At 36.7% G+C, this 22055-nt stretch overlaps 1 non-coding gene and 1 pseudogene across 1 annotated transcript; both read left to right on the top strand.

Moving 5' to 3' along the window:
- Positions 1 to 6536: 6536 nt before the first annotated feature.
- Positions 6537 to 6643, top strand: LOC120618335 (U6 spliceosomal RNA). Its single transcript, XR_005657221.1, has one exon. It is a non-coding gene; the product is annotated as a U6 spliceosomal RNA (small nuclear RNA).
- An 8965-nt stretch (positions 6644 to 15608) lies between these two features.
- On the top strand, positions 15609 to 16920 carry LOC120618254 (26S proteasome regulatory subunit 4-like; annotated as a pseudogene).
- The last annotated feature ends 5135 nt before the right edge of the window (positions 16921 to 22055 follow it).

Below are 22055 nucleotides of genomic sequence, written 5' to 3'. Positions count from 1 at the left end.
ATAGTGCAACAATTGCATATAATCTTATTCATAATCAAAGAGAAAGCACCATTTATATACAAAGACCTCAGTCACCAAACACTGCAGAATTGGCTCTCATGAGTGCTATTAGCGACCAGGTTTTGTGGTTCCAAACATTACAGTTACCGAAGCCTTCAACTGTTGGTAAAGCTGTACAAATGAGAAAGCCACAGAGAATTTCCAGCAGTGATACCAAAGTTAATTAAAGTGGAAGGTAAGGCATTGGATCAAATTTTAAATATCTATGAAACAAGTGTTTATTATAAACATGCACCTGAAGGACCAACACCTCAAAAGCAAAAAAAAAAAAAAAAACAGGATTTGAGGATGCAAGAGATCGCAAATTTTGATAACCCTCCTTTCACAACTCACAATAACACAAGTTTCAACCCTTCTAGCTCCTACTTGCACAAGCAAACTGTAGTCTTTTTCAATATAATATGCCATATTTATGATATTTATGTATTTTTAAACAATTTAACATGTATAAAATTATCTCACCATTTTTATTAGGTTCCAGTGACCAGTGTTTTGAGTTTTGTAATCCTTACCCCATTTTTCCAATTAGCCTGTGTTTTTTTTAATTATATGATTTTGCAGAAGGCAGTCACTTTTAGCAATGAATACGCTGAGTTATAGAACTGCCTGCATTTTACATTCTCTTTCCTTTTTCACCTTTTCCTTATTTTGCTAGTTAGATTGTCATGATTCATTTTACTTTTTTATTCACATTAATGGGTATGTTCTATATTTTCCTACTTTTTAATAGTTACTAAGACTCTTAGTAAGACATATCTTTCTTATCTACTACTATTAAAACTCAGGTGGCAAGTCTTTTCTCAATCAAGGTGCTCTAATTCCATCCTTCCCGATTTCTCACCCTAACTCAGAAACACACGTGCGTGTGCACACACGCGCACACAACACAACAATGAACTGTTTAGTTTTTTCCTCTTCTACATGCCCCAGGTAAAACTGTTAAAATGCTTTTAATTTTCTCCTCTTTTGTTTACTGTGAACTCTCAGGTTTTACTCAGATAATGTAGTACTTTTGGTTGTGGGCTAATATTCAGTCCCCCTGTGGCCCTTCAGTTTCAAGACTGTGCAATTAACACTTACACTAACAGTCCAAATCAGTAGGATTTTATCCATATAGATCTAGCTATATGACTACATGTCTTCTCCCCCATGTCTATTTCAGGCTCTCTCTTCTGTTTATCTGTTGAATACAGTGTTTTCTCAATTACTTTCTTCTAATGCAGCATATATTTCATGGTTTACATATTATAAATATCTTATACATTAAAAGATGAATACCTTTTATAAATGGACATAGAATTCCTGGCTTAAAGTCTTTTTCTCTCCAAAATGTTATTCTACTCTCTTCTATACTTAATTTTAAAGATGAGAATTCCAAAAGGAGTCAGATTTTCTTTCCTTTGTAAAAATTTTTTCCTTTTTTTTTCTTTTGGATGAATGCTTATATGGATCTTTAAATGTTTTTCTATAAAATTCTTAGATATATATTTTTTTCCAACAGTTCTACTTGACCATTATTAATTTCTGTTGGGTCTCTCTTCATCTTGGAAACTTTTGACTATTGGTTTAACCATTTTTCTTATCTGTCCCTTATTCTTCTTCTAAAGCTCCATTTGTTCACAAATTAGTTACTTCCAAATGTCTTGTAACATCCTTAAATCTATTTTTATAGTGTACACATTGAAATATTTATTTCCTTTAATTTTCCAAGACACTAATTGTCAGCTCACTATATTCATTAAGGTACACTTGAGGCATAACAGATAAATTCAGTTGCTTAACACAATTGCAATATATTTCTTGACCACATAAAGTCTAAGTGGTATGTTAGGGGAGTCAGCTCTGCTCAGTGAACCTAGCCTGATGGAGATTCATCATCTTCAACACAGGGTTTCCCATGTCATTTTGGGGATTTACGCCCAGAAAACAAATGAGGAGAAAGTGGAGGATCACCATCGGAAGTTTATATGTCAGTTTTGGAATTGGTGCACATTGCCTCTACTCACATTCCATTAGCAAGAATTCAACCACATGGGCACTCATAAGTGCAAAAAGACCTGGAGAATATAATCTCCTTACATGCCCAGGACAAAGGGCACGATTTTATGGAACACATATCAGTCTGTCGCCTTACCAAAGACTGTCAACTGATTCAATTCTTCTGATAAATACTTTTGTGAGAAAATTATACTTTGGAGGGGGGAGGGGTGAATTTTGTTTGTTGTTTGTTTTAGCTCTGAAAAGACTTCTTGAGAAGTACTTGAATCTTCTTGAGTACTCTATATTTCTGTTTGAATTATTGTCTATATCATTGATAAGTTCCATTTTATTTGGTACGCGTTTTGTTCTCACCAATCCTCTCTCAGGCTACCAGCCTTTTTAAAATGTTTTTGGTTTAATTTTGTTTTTTCTGCTCAATGGAACTCAGGGCTAGTTGCAGAGTACCAAAGTAATAAAAGTGACGCAAATATTGGTGGTCAACTAGTAGTGAAGAAGTTCTTGTAAAGTACCTGTCATTCTCTCCCAGACCTGGGTACATGGAAGAAGTCTGAGAATGATTCAATATTTTGTTTGTTTGTTTGCTTTTAAACGTCACTTCCTATTTGGAAACCAATGAAAACCAGGCCCACAAACATGTTGCTCTTCCACTGGGCTTCCAGTAACCTTTAGGGCCAAACTCTCTACAGATTTCAATGATTAACAATCTAGCCAACGCTCCTTTGGTCATCTTGGGCACTTGCCCCGTGAAAGTGGGAGAAGTGAAGGCTTCTTTACCACCCAGCCATTCCACGGATTTTAACAGCCATTTGACTCAGGAAAGACAGTTTGAATGAGTAGTTAGTAGAAAAAAAGAACACCCAATTAAGCAGAAAGGAGGAACACCTAGAATATCCAGTTTCGAATCTTTGCACATTAACTTAAGGAAACGTTGCATTCACCCCAAGTATATAAAATAACAAACTCAATTATTGGAGAATCAAAATCCTATTATATTTACTTTGATAAATGGCTGTGATTCCATTGTAATGGGTATTAATTCCATAAGCAGGACTCTGACTTTTTTTTTTCTTTAAACACTGCAAGTAAATTAATCAAATATTCTAAATTTTATTTGCCATTGATGTTTTAAAACAAATAAAACAAACTTCAAACTAAAATGATTGATTTATTGTACATTTTAGATAACTGTCAATTCGAAGTAATGAGTTTTTACTCTGAAGATAAAATATAAAATAAGGTTCTATATAACAGTAATATTCATATGTCCTCATATTGTATTTTAGTAAGCAGTAGTTCCTAAATCTACCTACCAATTATTTTCTAGGATAATCCTAAATAGCAAAGGCATTTTCTGTTCCCTATGATTTTAACAATCAGTCATTATAATTAAAATGGCTTGAAAATATCTTATTTGCCCTGGAATAAAGGAAAAGCTTAGAAAGAACTAAAAGGGCTATTATTTTGACTTGAACAACAATTATTCTTTTGCTCCCTTCACAACTCACTCTCACTTCCAATCCTGAGTTTCATAATTTGGAAAAAAAAAAAAAGGCAGGTAACAAAAATAATTGTATGCAGCTACCTCTTTTTACCACCAATTCAAAACTTCACTTTTAAAGGCCAAGTGACTGTTGTATTTGTTATTTAATAAACTTGTCATTTCTAACAATAACTGCAAATTTTATAACAGTTAGGCCATTTGTTTTTCCTAGGAAACTTGCCATAATGGAATTACCTTTCAAATTGCATACTGTTATTATTCAATAGTACTAAAACACTCATACTGTGAGCATTAATTTGCACAAACTACCATTGCACTTGCCACTGATGAAAATACAAATAACAAATTACACATTTTAAACTACATTTGAATTTGAAAATATGTCCAGTATCATTCATTATCCTGAATCGAAGAAACTGCCTGTGGTAACTGGGTGAAAATATGATTGTTTACATCTCATATGTTTTCCAACAAGACAATTTCATGTGTGAAAAAAATCTAATTATTTATAAGGACTCATTTTTTGTGAACCATCCTCCCAAAAACTAATTTAATAAAAAGCCAATATGGTAAATTGTGGCTCTCCCATAAAATTTAGGATTTATGTGTGTAAAACAACACTGATTCTGTGTCGGATACTGGAAATATTGATAGAGATTAAGCCTCTAGAACAAGCATTGTCTAGTAGAGTGATAGACGTCTCCTCCAATTACAATCTAATATTATGAGTTATAATGGGGCTACAAGATGCAATGAGAGGTGTATTAGTTAAGATGACACTAGTGACTACAATGGATAAAATCTCTAATTTCAGCGATTTAACATCATGAAAGTTTGTTTCTCACTTTTAACAATGGTCCATGCAGGAGTTGCTGGTTGGGCAGTCCTCCAAGCAATGACTCTGGGGCCTGGGTTTCCTTTTTCCAATACTTTAATGCACCTAATAACCTTTCAATCAATGACTATCCACATATACAATGGTGGCCTTATAAGATTTTAATGGAGCTGAAAAAGTTCTATTGCCCAGTGACGTAGTAGTAGCTATCGCAATGTCAAAAGTACACATTACTGTTTTGTGCCATCTCAGTCCTTGGATAGTGATGCTATCCTCTAGAAATGCCTGGAGGCTCTCACCTCCACCTGGTGTGCTTCCCACGGACCCCTTCCTTTTCTAAACCAATGTTACTATAGGAGGACACCCTTGTGGTTCTTATTATGATTGCAAGATGCCCTTCAGTGATAACCACCAGGAAACTTTGAAGAAAAAAATGTTTTCTACTTACAAGCCCTGGAGAGTGCAAAGAACGCTGGAGGGCACATAACTAGATCACTTGTAGGGAGGGGAAAGGAGAGGAGAAGAGAGAGAGAGGAAGAGGTAGGAAGAAGGGAGAAAGAGAGGGGAAGAGAGAATGAGTATGTGTGTTCCTAGCACCCATGCGCAAGTGTGCGAGCCTGAGTCTCTGCTTTTATTGGGAAGGAGGGTGGGGGCCTAGGCTTTCCCTCCAGCTCACTCTTTATTGGTGATTTTAAAATGTAAGAGCGGGAATTTCAAGCACAGGAAGAAAGAAAAAGTAGCCCAGATGATCAGTTATCTAAATCAACCAGGATCTCTAAAACAAAGGAGTATCAGTAGGAGAGCAGTATGGCTCTTTATCTAGTCGTAGGCCTGACAACTCCTTTATTCTTGATAGCCTTCATTAAAGCAGATGCCTCATTGAAATAGATGCCAGTTTTAAAATGGGTACCTCAGCAATTGAAGCTTAAGTGAGGCACTTGCGTTACCAAAAATAAATTAACAGGGCTTACACCACACTTATTCAGGTGTTTGTGGTGATGCTGGTGTAAACAAATCTATTGCACTGCTGGTCATATAAAAATATAGCACGCACAATTATAGTAGTAGTCTATACCATCTAGGTTTGTGTAAACGAACTCTATGATGTTAACATAACAACAAAATCACTTACCGACTCTTTTCTCAGAATGTGTCCCCATGGTTAAGCAGCACATGACTGCAGTTCCATCTCAACACATAGCTCCTGAGCGCTCATTGGCAGGTTTTGTAAACCAGCCATCTGAAAGTGAAAAACAGTATGAAGGGGGGTGACAACAGGAAGAAATAATGGCCACGCCTAAGAGTGTAAAGTTTGGTTCCACTCGCATTCTATGGTGATGACAAACAACAAGAGAGGCTGAGAAATGTTTTGTTGAGTGCCAGAAAGAAAAATAAGTGTGCTTGGTATTCTGGAGCATGATCTGCGCACAGTAGAGGAATAAAGGTGAATTTCACAGGGGCGTTAATTCTTCTACTAACATTTTAGAGACATGATCCACTTTCTAAGTGGGCAATGCATTGTGAAGAGCACTCCAGGGAGAAGTAATAGCTTGTGCACAAGAAAACATGGACTAGACTTGGCTATTGGTAGAAGAGTAGGTTGCACAGTGTGACTGGAATATAGGATGCAAGGGTAGTAGGGCATGAAACTGGAAAACCAGGAATCAGATCATTTAGTACATTGCCACAAAACTCACTAAATATTTTAAATAAGTTTTATACATTTTTAGGTGTTGAAATGGAGAAAAACATAAAGAACAATCCTCAACCTTGTAGAGCTTTCCAAATCAGTGGGGATCACATAAAAGAGAAACATGATTAAGTAAAAAGATAGACACCAGACTTAAGAGAAGAATCATTTGTAGAGCTTTGTGTCTGATTGGGTGAGAGGTGGCAGGAAATATCAGAGGAATAGACTGGTGGTGAAAGAGAGAAATATAAAAGGACTTCCAGACTTCTCATTTGGGAGACTGGGTAACTCAGATAGAGAATATAAAAATAAATATATGTTAGAGGATGGGTAGAATCAATTAATGAAATTAATTTTAAACATTTTGAGCTCCAGGAACTTATGGGACATTTATGTCACAACTAGCAAGTCTCAAAACTCACATATCTAGATGTGGTTAAAATTTCGTTCTGCTTTTTTCAGCAGCACATATACTATAATTGTAACGACACACAGAAGATTAGCATGGGCCCTGTGCAAAGATGACACACAAATTCACGAAGTATTCTATATTAAAAAAAAAAAAAATTGTTCACTCTCAAATGGTTAGATTCAGACTCCATCAGTTGTTTCTGTCTCTTTGCTCTATTTTCAGCATCTCTTGAACTCCTTCCCAGTTGGTCAATAAACACTTTTTTATTGTATAATGAAAAAGTAACCATTCCATAAACTTCGTGTGGCTATCACTCCATTAAACAAACGACTTAAAAAAGAAAAGAACTTTCTCCCTTACTTTCTCTGTCCATTATAGATTTCTGTCTAATCACAAGAATGAAACTACTTGTATTATTGTATGCCATCGGTGATTTTCTAATTGACAAAACTAACAAATTGCTTTCACTCAGCCGACCAGGTGTCATTGAGAATGTAGCATTGTTTGACCATCTCCCTCTAATTAATACTATCTGTCATTTTGCGTGTGATGACAATGCTCCCTCTTGGTATTCTTACTAACTAATCCTCTCGTTTTTCTTGAATGACTCCTCTAACTTGTCCCACTTCCATAATTGGCTTCTTTTCCTTCTTCTAGTATCAACCTCACTTATATCACTGTCCCTATTGACTTCAATCAAGGTTCTCATCCAAATGCCTCAGAGAGCAGGGAGGTGGCCCAAATGAATGGGAAATATATTTTAATTTTTATATTGGTGTGAATATGAATCATCATAGATTACCAAGCATTGTTAATAGTCAGTGCCTCTGTTGAAACAATTCTATATGTGTAGCTTATAGCAGCGGTCCCCAACCTTTTTTCACAACAAGAACAGCTGTTCCTATGAGAATCCAACACCTGATTATCTGAAATGGAGCTGAGGTAGTAATGCTAGCACTAGAGAGAGGCTGAAAATACAGATGAAACTTTGCTAGCTTGCCTGTCGCTCACCTCTTGCTGTGCGGCCTGGTTCCTAACAGGTACTGGTACCAGTACTGGTCTGTGGCCTGGGGGTTTGGGAACCCCTGGCTTATAGTATATCGCAAATCAGATGATCATTGCCATCCAGAATATTTCCTTGTATGGAACTTCTTGAGGAGTGAGGGGCAATTGCAAATCCTTACTGATAACTTGAGAACACCTTAAATTCTTCAACTAACTTTTTTATATGCCTATTTTAATATATAAGACAAAAGGGGCATGAGCAAACAATTCACAAAGGGGAAAATTTCTCAACCTCTCGTAATATAAATGCAAAATAAGGCAAGTTGTCATTTTCTAGCTATGAAATGTTTGAAAATGTATAACAATTCTAGTGCTGATCACAAAATATTTTCTAACCCTCTTTCTTATTAGTCTATGGTAGATTTGCATTTCCTAGGCAATTCATGATTGGATGAAGCCATGTCACTAGTTATGGCTAATGGGATTATGAACGTAAGTGATATTTTTCATTTCTGGGCCAGAATGTTTCGTTGTTAATGTAAGGTCCTCCAGGGTGAGATTCCAGAGAGAGGATGACACAGAGCAGATCGCCTACCTAGCCCACGAAAGATATGTGATTGAGCATATAAGTTGTTGTAAGTCACTGAGAATGAAATAGCCTATCCTGACTGAAATAAAATGTAAAAAGTATAGCAGCCTATTTTGGCAAGGTGTATTAAAAGTGCACGCTTTATATACTACTAGTGGCAGGTAAAATTGGGGAAACTTTTTAGAGTGTACTTTTGCAAGTCGTCCTAAAAGATCATTAAATTATTCATTTTTCTCTAATATATCCTAACATAAAAAAGGAAAAGGAGAAAAAGAAGTGATAAGAAAAGTTTTATTGTCTAGAAAGTTCAGAGCCAAATTTATTTTACTAAAGTTCCAGTGTATTGTAAGTTAAGAGTATCCACTCTGAGTTCAGACCATGCATTAGTTAGGATTCTCCAGAGAAATGAAATCAATAGGATATATAGAGACTTTTATTTAGGACTTTATTATAGGAATTGGCTCATGTGGTTTTGGAGTCCAAGAAGTCGTACAGTCTGCTATCTGCAAGCTGGAGAACCAGGAAAGCTGCTGGTATAATTCAGGACAAATTCAAAAGCCTGAGAATCATGGGGCCAATGGTAAAAATCCAGACTTGAGTTCAAAAGCCCGGGAATCAGGAGTGCTGATGTCTGAGGGCAGGGGAAAATGGCTGTCTCAGCTCAAGCCAAGAGCAAATTTACTCTTCCTCCATCTTTTTGTTCTATTTAGGTGCTCAACAGATTGGATGAGTTTCACCATTATTGGTGAGAGTGATCTTTACTCAGTCTACGGTTCAAAAGTTAATCTCTTCTTGAGATACCTCCACAGACATACTCAGACCAGGGGTCCTCAACACTCCCAGCTGCGGACTGTTACTACTTAATGGTCTGTTAGGAACCGGGCCGCACAGCAGGAGGTGAGTGGTGGGCCAGTGAATGAAGCTTCATCTGTATCTGTAACTGCTCCCCAGTGTTAGCATCACTGCCTCAGCTCCACCTCATCAGGCATTAGATTCTCACAGGAGCACACTGGTCCCTGGTGCCAAAAAGGTTGGGGACCGCTGCCTTAGACAATTCAAGTTGACCCATAAAATCTTCCCCTTGTGAGTTAATTTTTCAAAGAAATTAAAGTTCGTACTTAATCCTCTACAATTACTGCTGAGTCCTGGCAGAGCCTCTCACTCAGATACTACGATGGGTTTCGAGCTTCTTCAGCAGCTGTGGCCTGGTGCTTTTTATTACCGAAATGCATGTGGTCTCTCATTCGCATTGGTAAGTCCAAAGAGTTAATAGATGATCACACAGGGTAAACTAGGCATGCACCTTTTAACAGTTTGAACTGTTTGTTAAGTTGATCTCTTTTCTTCTCTACCTCATCTAGGGCTCTCATCATTTACAAGCTTTCAGTGACCAATTTCATTTTCATTTTCTTGATCCCTCAATTACAATCATTCTTTCTCCCTCTCTCTCTCTCTCTCTTCCCAGAAGGCCAGAACATTTGTTTTTCAAACATGCACTTTAGATCTCTGGGTTAAGTCTAAGAAGTCAATGAATTCTTTATGTTTAAATTATCCATAGTTTACCCTCACCATCCTAGAATGGATAATCCCACCAAAATAATAAATTCTGCCCTGAGTGCAATCTTCTGCCTGGTTTACCTTTAATATGGTTCAATTTGTGCCTTCCATTTAAGTCCTAATTTTCTCATTTTTTCAGCATGTTCCCTCAGAACACAGTACTCTTTATACTGACCATCCACCAGTAGTAACTTTGTCACCTCTGAACTCATTCTGCAATTCTTTGAAGAGTTTATGCTGCTCTTCCCCTTTTAAGTCTGTTCAGATATTGTGTAACCATTTGGTGCAGCTTCCCTATCTTTAAGGGCTGGCTTAACACCTGCTTCTCCTATATGTATAATTGGAGTATAAGGTAAGAAAATAGATTCCAAGACCTTTTCTGTCTGGAGCCTGGGAATTAAGACAAATGGCATTAGTCATGCAGGCCAGTCCCAAATCTGTTTAAACTTCCATCTGCCTCCACTCCTTTATCAGAAGTCTAATTCAAATCAAGATGGGATTCTCAATCGCATATCAAAGGTAGTGAAAGTTTGTAAATTCACCAGTTTGAGCCTTGGGACATTTCATTAGGTTAACAGATGATATGCAACACGGTGAGAAATATAGTAGATAAAAATAGGATTGGCAATGAAAAGAGTTTTGTATTGTGTTATATTTTTTATTTGATTCTGTTAGAGCCAGTCTGTTTGCAAAACCCAAAAGCTTTAAACTTTAAGAATCTCTGTGATTTACTACAGCAGTTTAAATTAAGTTTTTTTTAGATGTGTGTGTATATATATGTAATGAACCTACTATCTGATTTTAATAAATTGAAACAATTTATATATGTCAGGTAGGAAGTTCATCATATTAATATATTAATATGTATATTTTTTAATGTTGGAAACATTTCATTATAAAAACAATAAGGTATTTTTAAAAATTCCAAACTTGGGCTTGGCCAAGCCCAATGATGTTAGGTTTTAAAGAGCTAATTCCCTCCCCAATTCAAAAACAACTGAGAAAAAGACACAGAAATCAGATACAAATTATAATGTCATATTTATCATTTGTGAAACAGCTTGAAGAATGTGGTTTTTGATCTTGAGTCAACTACCCAGCAAACCCTGACTGCCGGAATCGACTCACTCTGCCAGACGCTGGCGTGGGAGGCACCTGTGGAGGTGGAACTCTTCCACATAACAGAGGGGAAGCCTGAGCAAACCCTCTCTGCAGGCAGACAGATCTGAAAATACCATCACAGTTGCTAAAGTGAGTTGGAAGGGGTATAAGAGAGCTTCCTGGGGTGCTTGAAATGTTCCATTTCTTAATCTGTAGTGATTTCATAAGTTTATAAATATGTAAACATCTATCAAGCTGTACACGTAAGGTTTGTGCATTTCTCCATATCTATGACTATTTTATGGCTACTGTAACAAAAATACCACAGACTGGGTAGCTTAAAAAACTGAAATTTATTTTCTTTAGACTTCTGGAAGCTGGAAGTTCAAACTCAAGGTGCCACCAATGTTCTAAAGAGGCTTTTGTCCTTGGCTTGCAGATGGCTGTCTTCCCTCTCTATCCTCACATGGCCTTTTCTCTGTGCATGCCCATCTCTGGTGTCTTTTAATCTTCTTATAAGGATACTGGTCATATTGGAATGAGGCCCCACCCTTATGACATTGGGGGGTTAAGGCTTCATCATATAAGTTTTGAGGGTACATGTTTCAGTTTGCAGCACCACATATATAGTATATTTCAATAACACAGTTTTAAAAAGAGAGAGAAGAAGCAAATGTCCATAAATGGGAGCACTTTAATATAAACAAAGAGGTTAAATTCACTGTATAAGGTTAAGATATTCTATCTTTTCTAAGAGAAAACTTAACAAGGAAAAAAATACTAAAGAACTGGAATCCTATGGTAAAGAACAGAGATGGATTATGCAGGGTTGCCGCAAGTGGGAATCTGGAAGCCAAGACCAACTTTTCCTGATTTACAAGTAGAAATTAGTTTGGGCAAGACCAAACTGGTAGGCAATTGGGGATTAATAGAGGGGAGAGAGAAAGAGATCAATGAAGGGGAGGGTGGTGCAGAGGAGAGGAGAGAGAAAAAATGGAGAGAGGAAGAAAAGAGGGAGAGGGAGACAGGAATCGGGGAGAGAATAAATAAACATGACTCCCCAAGAGTCAAATATGTGGCTTAATGTTTAAGTAAATGAACCCTGGAGGCCAACTGCCTGGGTTTATGTCCCAGCTCAGTTACCTAAGAGCTATGTGAACATGGGGAAGTCACTAATTGCTCCTTGCCTCAGTTTCATAATCTGTCAAATGAAGTAAAAAATACTACCTACCACATATGACAATTAATAGAATAAAATGAGCTAATGCATGTATAGCTTGGGATATGTTTCAACGTGCACCGTATGAACATCTACTATTATTATCATTCACGTTAAAGACTTTCATCTGGGATCCAAAGTATAAACAAGAAGTGAGGACCTGTCTCAGAAGATCCAGTGCGCATGCAGAGCTTGGAAAATAGTCTGTTCCCTTTTTCAGTTCCATGCTTGCTTCTCCGGCTGGGTCTAGATTTGTATAATTACTTCCAGCTCTGAACATAGCAAGCCTAGACAGATTGCTCTGTTTAGCTGTGCTGAGGTGGCTAGGATGTTCTCAGGTGATTTTATTTAAGCCTGATATCTCCCAGCATAGACCTAATTTCCCCATCTAGGAAATGTTGATATCCTGCCTTGCTATGATAAGGCTAAGTAAGAAGTCTGCAGTTCTCAAAAGTAATTCTTCTACATGGGTTATCTTGCTTGCCTTTCATATTGAAACAGCCAAAAAAAAAAAAATCTAGCAAAGACCATCATAGTTCTCCCAACCTCACTGTGCTACAGGATGATAGATCACATTAACCCGAGGAGGATCCCTTTGGAAATGTGAGCATGTAGTTGTTTTGCTTATTTTCTACAAGGGCACCTTTTTTTTTTTTTACCAGTACATATCTCCAGAGACCACAAGACCACGCAGTTACTGGGAGCTGAAAAACCACAGGTAGTGTTTACTGTGTGTGTTTATCAAAAGGTGTTAACAGCTAATTGCATAGCATCACCCACTTAAACATATCTCAAATGGTATTATTACCATGAGTCTAAGCAACATTTTCTTGGCATAGATTTTTAATAGCTTTTAAAAAGAATATGATCCTATAGGAGATGCCAAATTTGTGGCTTCATCCATTGCAATTCAGATGGCAAATAGGATGTGGTTCAGCAGTTATGGGGGTTGCAGTGAATCAGCTATGGAGACAAATGTTTCCATGGTGACCTTCCCCATTCATTCCGTGTGAGGCCTCCGTATACCCATGAGGATTAATGACATGGTATTAACACTGATAATCATAATGAAGAGAGCTGTCTGAGAGTGGGGCAACCCTACCCTGACATGTGTGAGGAAGTAGGATGGAGGAATTTAGCCAATATGTAGAGGAAGAAAATATTGAACCACAGAGAAAGGAAATCTATTTCTTTTTTATAAAATAGTTTTCCTGCCAGAATAGCCCCTGCTGCTGACAGACTTCTATAGTCTCCCTTCTGAGAATTCTCAGTGTTACAGCAAAGTGGGGAGAGAAATAAATAACCCAAAGAAGGAGTTCACTAAAGGTCAAAAGAACCAGGATGAGAGAATATGAAAGAGGCGTAGACTTAAACTTCATTCAGTTGTCGTATTTCATTTGTTTGTTTGGTTGTTTTTAAGTAGTTTAAAATGTTCCTTAGGAAGTTCTTCTAGGAAAAGTCTTTTTTACTGAGAGACTTACCTTCTTTATAGCTTCATGGCACCACATTTTTTCCTTCCAGGGAACAAAATTCTTTTCACATTGTGCTAATAGTAACACTTTATTTCAATGTACAGAGACATGGGGCATTTTACAGATAAAATGAAACATTAGGCACCTAGACTCTAACTAAGATGCCAGCCTGGGTAAAATTATAAGCACAAAGAGAGATTGTGCTTTCCCAGAGCAAGATGTGATATTCGCAGGCTCCCAGAGGACTGAGCCTTGTGATTTAGTTCGTTGTTTGCATGGTTATCTCTTTTATTACATTTCAAGATTCCGTAGAACAGAAACTTCACCTTCTTCTTTAGCTTTGCCAGCTCCACTTTTAACACACACACACACACACACAATTATACACAGACACAGGTACACAAAAATATACCTGCACGCACATACACACATTAATCTAGCATCCTTCTTTATACACCACATACTGCATAGCTACACATCTGTTAAATGACTGGATTTGATCAACATTGTAAAGCCTTGGATGCTTCAATTAAGCACTTTGTATATGAAGTTCGGAAACCCATAGAGACAAACTATAATGGTTTTTAAAACTATGTAACATTGTTTTGCTTTTTTAAATGTTTAGACGAGTGAATTTGACACAAATACAATAAAGCCTGACAGGCAGTAAATGAAAAACATGCATGAAAAAAATCAAGAGGCTCTAACACCAGCTGGACTGGTTAGATTGATTAAATGATGTCTGCAGAATGCTGATTGCTGGACTTACTGTGACATTTATTAATCCATCAAATATTTATTGAGCACCTACTTTAAGAGCTATTTGTTCTGTGCCAAGCACTATCCTAAATGCTTTGTGCATATTAATTTACTTAATCTTCCCTAAGAGGTAAACACTCTTATTAAAAATACCTATTTTCAGGCAAGTAAACTGAAATACAAATAATTTAAGTAACTTACCTAAATCCACACAGATAGTCGAGGTGAAGTCATAAATTGAACCAAGCAGTCTGGCTCCAGATTGCAAGCTCTTAACTACTTTATGATACTGCCAATCCCTGTGCTAGAAACCTGGGAATAAAGCGATAATCAGGAGATACATACATTTTCTTTGTTTTCATGAAGCTTAGAGTTTTGAAGAGATGACATGCTATAATTACAACCAATTACAACTACAAATGGCAAGTGCTATAAAAGCCAAGGAAGAACTTTTGGGGACAGGGTAATGTAAGTCATCTTAACCTAAGGATTATGCATCTCTTTATAACGAGGAAAAGATAGAGATAATAAAAGAGCTGAATGTCATTTTCTTACTGACCTTGTTTCAAGATGGTCTTTGGTGATGAGGTATAAATGATTCAGCCAGAGGTGTCATATTCAGGAGAGAAGCTTCTCAAATGCTTCATAAGGTCAGCTAAAGAACTTTGTGTCAGGTGTGTCACAGGAAAGAAAGATACCATCTGAAGGACAGGGACTATCACACTATGTGAAATCTGTTGACAGAAACTGTTGGGAAGGACACTATTTCCATAAGGCCAGAAGTCTAGATGCAGACATTATAGGAAACAGCACAGTCAATAAAGGATACTGATGTGTTTAGCTAGGGTTAGAGAGAATGCTGTAGATATGAGAAACTGGGGAGCCAGGAATCTACGAAAGTCCCCCTAAATGCCAATCCAAATCTTGACAATTCATTGCACATTTTTTCTTACTTATTGCCATAATAGTTAATACACATTGAGCACTTTATGTACCAAGCAAGCTCTACAGTAAGACTAAAAAAAAAAGTTTTATTATTGTTATCCTGATCAAAGTTATGACATCTATGTTTAAAGGCAAGTTATGCATGACCTGAATTATTGCACTTTTATATTTTATTACAATTACATTACAGCATGTCTATTAGTCTATTTTGTATTACAGCTATGACTTTTAAATATCAGGAAAAGGAATTCTAACATTCTTTATAAAATATGACAATGCTTAGGTAAATATATTTCAATATCTAAGCACATTACTTAACTATACTATTTCTTCTTAAAAGTTCGTTTTGAATACACTTCTGGCAGTGGCAGCTCAGGCAGTGAATCAAGATGGGTCAAAAGTCAAAGTGGTGGTCATGATCCTGGAAGTGATAAGAAGGATGATGAAGATAAGAAATGTGAACTTCCTGTACCAACTAGAGTGGGGAGAGAAAAAAGAAAAAAACAAAGGGATCAGATGCTGCCAGCAAACTGCCACTGGTGACACCTCACACTCAGTGCCAGTTAAAATTATTGAAGTTAGAATTAAAGACTATCTTCCCATGGAGCAAGAATTCATTAGAAATAAGGAACGAATAAAGCCTTTAGAAGAAAAGCAAGAGGAGGAAAAATCAAAGGCAGGTCATCTGAGGGGGACCCCAGTGTCGGTAGGAACCTTGGAAGAGACCATTGATGACAGTTACGCCATTCTGTCTACATCTGTGGGCTCAGAACATCACATCAGCATCCTTTTGTCTGTAGACAAGGATTTGCTGGAACCCGGCTGCTCAGTCTTGCTCATCCACAAGGTGCATGCTGTGACAGGGGTGCTGATGGGTGACACAGATCCCTTGGTCACAATGATGAAGGTGGAAAAGTCCCCAGAGAAAGACCTATGCTGACATTAGGAGGTTGGACAACCAAATCCAGAAAATTAAGGAATCTGTGGAGCTTCCTCTCAGTTATACTGAATATTATGAAGAGATGACCCCCAAGGGGGTCATTCTCTATGGTCCACCTGGCACAGGCAAAACCTTACTAGCCAAAGCAGTAGCAAACCAAACCTCAGCCACTTACTTGAGAATAGTTAGCTCTGCACTTATTTAGAAGTACCTGGGCAATGGGCCCAAACTCATTTGGGAATTGTTTCAAGTTGCTGTAGAACAGGCACCATCGATCATGTTTTTCTGAAAAAATTGATACCATTGAGACAAAAATATATGATTCATATTCTGGTGGTGAGAGAGAAATTCAGCAAATGGCGTTGGAACCGTTGAACCAGTTGGATGAATTTGATTCAAAAGGAGACATGAATGTTATCATAGCCACAAACCGAATAGAAACTTTGACTCCAGCTCTTACCAGACCTGGCCGCATTGACAGGAAGATCGAGTTCCCCCTGCCTGACGAAAAGACCAAGAAGTGCACCTTTCAGATCTACACAAGCAGAATGACGCTGGTTGATTACATGACACTGGACGACTTGATCATGGCTAGAGACGAATGACATCCCTAGTGCTGACATCAAGGCAATCTGGACAGAAGCTGCTCTGACAGCCTTAAGAGAACGTAGAATGAAAGTAACAAATAAAGGCTTCAAAAAATGTAAAGAAAATGTTCTTTATAAAAAAATGAGAAGCCACCCCAGAGGGGAGGGCTCTATCTCTAGCGAACCACAGTTGCCTTCAAGGAAATGTCTGGATGTCCAGCCCCTAGGAGGAGCGAGGTTGGGGTAGTTGCCCAGAACCCATGTTCCAGTTGATCTTTATTAGCAAAATATCTTGTGTACTGTGTACCCTTCTGAGCATGATATATAGAGTAACCACTGTGAAGTGTTCTCTTCCCGATATAGCATGCTCTTTCTCAAGGAAAAAAAAAAAAGAAAAAGGTAGGTTCAGCATAAGGTTGTTTCACTCAAATTATGTACTTATCTCTTTGAAAATCTGTACCTGAATAAAATTTCAAGAAGAGTCCTCAAAATCTAATCAGTTCACTAATATTGTGGAACAGAAAATGACTTCCTTATTTTAACAATGGGAAGTATTTTTATGACCTGTAGGACCTTGGGCGGTATTTTGAGAATTATAGAAGCAAGAGTTCCCTTCCCCGTTTGCAAACCACTGACTACAAGCTATTGCCCTTGGTCTTAGTGCTTCTGGCTGGCTTATTAAGGATTTGATGTATTGCCTTTTATCCTTTTGGCTCCTGTCACTGCCTTCACTTTCCTGTCCTTTTCGTGGTATCTACTTGGTTCTGGAATCTCTTTTTGGTTGCTTTTTCTCCTTTGTACAAAATGTTGTCTTGTCTTTTCAGCATTTCAAAAGGCTTCCCCAGTGACTTGAATTTGAAGGAAGCTGCAGGGTCATAGCTCAGTGGAAAGCTTAGAATGACAGTGAAATCCCTAAACAGGGACTACTCTTTCTGAATAGGGAAACCTGAAAATAAAAGCTGTCTGCAGCTGAGACTGTATGCCAAGACGACCATCACTGAAATGCAGAGGAAATCAAAAACAAATTTAAAAAAACCCACCTTGCTAAAAAATGACTAAGGTGTTAACCTGGTGCCAAGGTAGAAACCTGGAAAAAGCCAACCTCATAGTAGGTGGTTTATCACCCACAGATAGTCTGATGTGGTAGAAGTTTGATTCATCCAAGAAATGTCATCCCCAAGAATGAAGGATCCAGTAAAGAAGCTCCACATCAACCTAACTTCCTGAAAACAACTGGAGAGCTTTATGTTCCCTAGGCCGCTATCTTTGCTTTTCTTCCTTCTACACAAAGAGACCTGATTACCTTTCGGTGGTCTTTTCTGCCAATACTTCTTTTGACTGGCAATTCTTTTGAATAGGCTGTCCCAATTCGGAGTCTCCCCTCCCCCATTCTTCTTAGCCTTTTTTAAATTTTCTCAACTATGAGACACAAATATAATTTCAAGTCTCTACCAAGCTTTGCAATCCTTTTTATTCTACATGTCCTATTTTTTTTTTTAAAGAAAATCGGGGCTCTCTGTAGCACACAAGACTATAAATTATTTCTATCTACATGGGATATTATATAGTTTCTTTCTACCAACATAGTTGAAAACACATACCTTCTAGTGCTTTTTATTTGATTACCCACTCTTCTGGCTTTCCCTCAGATTATAGCACCATGCTTATTTTTCTTAATTTAGCAGGAAAAAAACCCTCTAAAACCTGTGTTTCTATCTACCTTTTCTGCTTTCTCATTCCTTTTATTAAGAATAACCTGCACTCACTATCTTTACTTTCTCATTCACATCCTTATATTTGATTCATTTTAAATCGTTAACACCATCGTTAAAGTAATGCACGTACCTTTTTTAAAATAAAAAAAAAAAAATAGTAACTTCCCGTTATACCACTGCCCACCTCCCAGTTTAGCTACTCTTTAACTCTTTAGGCCACCTGAACATCACCATTTTAATATTTCTCTTCACCAACAGATGGATTTTGTTTTCATTCCCTCCTTCTGAAAAGTAGATTCTTCAGTCTGATAGAGAAGCTAAGCTTTCTGAGTTCCTGTGTATCTGATAATTAAATTTTATATAGAACAGGTTTCAGAATATTTAAGGCTTATTCCACTGTCTCTAGTATCTAAGGTTACTATAGAGAAGTCCAATGTGTTCATTTGTATGGTCAATTTTATATTTAGCCACATATTTGCCAAGCATAGGTGAAAGGAGCCATGCCTGGATCCCATACTCTCAGAATTCTATAGTTCACTCTTATTATTTCATGAAAGAAAGCAAATTTTCTCCCTGTCTTTTATACTTCTGTTTTTATTCCACCTTAGTGGAGACTTTGTTAACAAGAAGCAGAAGTTAGATTCTGAAATGTTTTATTTCCACTTCTTCCAGTATCTGGTATGTTCTAAAAGATATATATATAGATAGATAGATTATGTTATATTACATTACATTATATTATATTATATTAATTATATTATATTATATTATATATCATATTACTTTTCTTGCTTAACTTTGATTATTCTCCTGACCCATATTTTGTTATTTGAAATCCACACTCTCTGTCTTGGTGCCATCCATTAATTGGGCCCTGCCTCACTCTTGTGCCTTCTTTCTTATTCTCTTTTAGCCAGACTGAACTTCTTGTTCCCAGAATTCATCCTGCAGTTTCCTGGGCTGTGCTTTTTCTCTGTATTCCTTCTGTAGGAAGAACACCTCCATTCATTGACTACCGGGCAAAAGCACCTTTGAACGCTCAGATCAAACATCATTTGCATTTGTAAGGCTTCTGTTTCACCATCCCCCTCCTAGATAGTAATGACTGTATGTATCTTCCTTTGGGCCCTAATCATGCCCTGCATATTCTACTACCTTTGTTCTCTTAATATTTAAGTACACTTATTTGTTGACCTGGCCTTTATAAGCACTTTTAGATCATAGAATACATCTCATCGTTCTTATTTCATGTTTCTAGCTCAGTGTCAATACCAGCAGCTATTGAATGCATAAAAGACTAATTGAACACACAAAGGAAGAAATTTAACAGTTTGTATGTATTAAGTTGTAGTGGATAATCTTAAGGCGGTAAATATTTTAATAAGAAGTAATTTCTTAAACTAAAGAAGTTAAATTGAGATGCAAATATAAAGATTATATCATGATGAAACAGTTAAGAATTGAGAAAACATCCTGACTGAGATTTCTAAATATAAATTGGATCCCTTACTATAATTTTTCCGATTTTTCTTGGGAAATACAGATTGGCATGCAATTGATAGCTGATTGGCACAGAATACTTACAGATATCTGACCAAGCAGAAGAGGTCAGCATGAGAGAGTTCAAGAAAGGGAATGTCTTCTCTCTCAGATAAAATGCAAAGGCAAACATGCTTGATCATTTGAGGAACTTGTAGAGAAATGGATTTAAAATTCTAAAATTTTAAGTCCAAGGCAGAAAAAAAAAGTCTTTTAAAAATCAGTGTTTTAATGATGAACAATTTTAGCCAATTAGAGTTTAGACTAATTGCTATGGTGGTTTTGGAAAAGAATGAAACTAATGAGTTTCTGAATGCCAACTGCAATTTTTTAGTACTTTTAATTTGCAATCTCTTTATTTAATGGAGAAAGCTTCGAAGATTTGCTCTGAATGTATCCAAACTGCATTTTCGTTTCTCCAGCTGTACTTTAGCACAGGGATTATATTTTACTATAATATCCCATCGGTTTTTGTAAGTAAAATTTTAGAAATTCTCCTTTAGAAGTGTCAAATCATACACTCTGTCAGATTCCAAAAATATCTTTGCTCTGCGTTATACAGGATACGAATCTGGCCTGATATACTAATCCTATGATCTAGAGGAAAATAGTTGACAGATTGCTTGACCTAGCAAATCATTCAGATAACTCTGCTAGGAGCAATGGCCCTGCCATTTTTTTTAATATAAATGTTTGATTCATATCAATTTTCACTGAAGGAAACGTTGAGGAAATGCCTTAGGATTTTTTAATTTACTACAGTTTAAATGTCTATTTCAAGTAGATAGACAGCTATTCTCTCTCTTTCCTACTTTTGCAGAGGCAAATAGGGAAAATAATAAAAATGACAATTTGTCGTTTTCTTCCTGCTTTAGGTATTAATTACAATAAATGTAAAAATACAGCGCAGCCACCCATACATTTAAATCTACTTCAGCCTAGCCGTTTACCTGAAGATCAATAGTTAGAAAACCTTGCAAACTATGTGCATACATAAATAATTGGTGCTTTTCCTCACACTTTAGAAGTTTGCTTTTCATTTGCTAGTATTGATGTCTACAGAGAAAGGAGTGAAATGACACTACAAAGTCTAATGCACCAATCACGTGAGCCCAATCATCTACAGGAGAGAAGTAATGAGCTGAATTTTCTCTCTTTTTTTTTTTGGCTTGCATTTTCCTCTTTTGATTTTTTAGCACCAAGGTAATATTTGATATCAGAAAAAAAATTCACCAAAATAAAAACATGAAAAGCCAAAAAAGGGCATCAAACCTCTGTGTCTGCATTTCAGATTCACGTTGCCAATTATTTCAGGTCCAAGAAACTCAGAGGCACAAAGATTACCTACTTCGACAGATGCATTATTTTCCCCTTAGTTGTCAGGGTGGCAGACAACACGAAAACAAACACACAAAAAATATGTATTTGCGATGTTTTTATATGCAGTTAATGGTTTACTACTCCAACATTCACTAAATCGAACTACTGTAGAAAAATACCTGCCCTGGGGTGTCTCTCTCTGTCTCTCTGTCTCTCTGTTTCTCTCTCTCTCTCTCTCTTTCTCTCTTCTCTTTACCTTACTGATTGAAAGGCTCTAATGAGAAATGCCACTAGTTCTGAGGCTTTTAGTTGACATACATAGGACTAATTTAAGAACTTTAATCTTTTACTGACTAACTCAGGAACACTAATCTTTGAAATAAATTTTACTCAAGATAAACACACATACACAAATGAAATGAGAGGTTCAATACAATTACTTGAGTGCTAGAGGGCATTAAAAAACATTAAAGTAATATTGTAGGTAATGGTCCATTTTACCTATAGATCTATTATGATAAATCATATCTAATTGTATTTTTATAATAGACATTCATGTAATTTTTCCTCCATCAGTATTTGAAGCAAATAAAGTTTTAAGAGGGAAATTCACCCCTCTCCAGTAGTGGTTGCTCACTAAAGAAATAGCACATTTAAGTAACACCTCTGAGGTTTTCTAAAATCTTTCAACATAGTAGTTCAGTATATACTGTGTATTCAAAATATTTTCTGTAAACATTTAAATATTTTTTAAAAATTGTACCATAGTATCTAAATGGGAGTTTAATAATATTTTAGAAATAGAAGG

Source organism: Pteropus medius, unplaced genomic scaffold (assembly GCF_902729225.1).
Source record: "Pteropus medius unplaced genomic scaffold, Ma_sr-lr_union100, whole genome shotgun sequence".
NCBI classification, from domain to species: domain Eukaryota; kingdom Metazoa; phylum Chordata; class Mammalia; order Chiroptera; family Pteropodidae; genus Pteropus; species Pteropus medius.
Note: the sequence above shows the minus strand (reverse complement) of the source record. Positions and strands in the feature narration are given on the sequence as shown.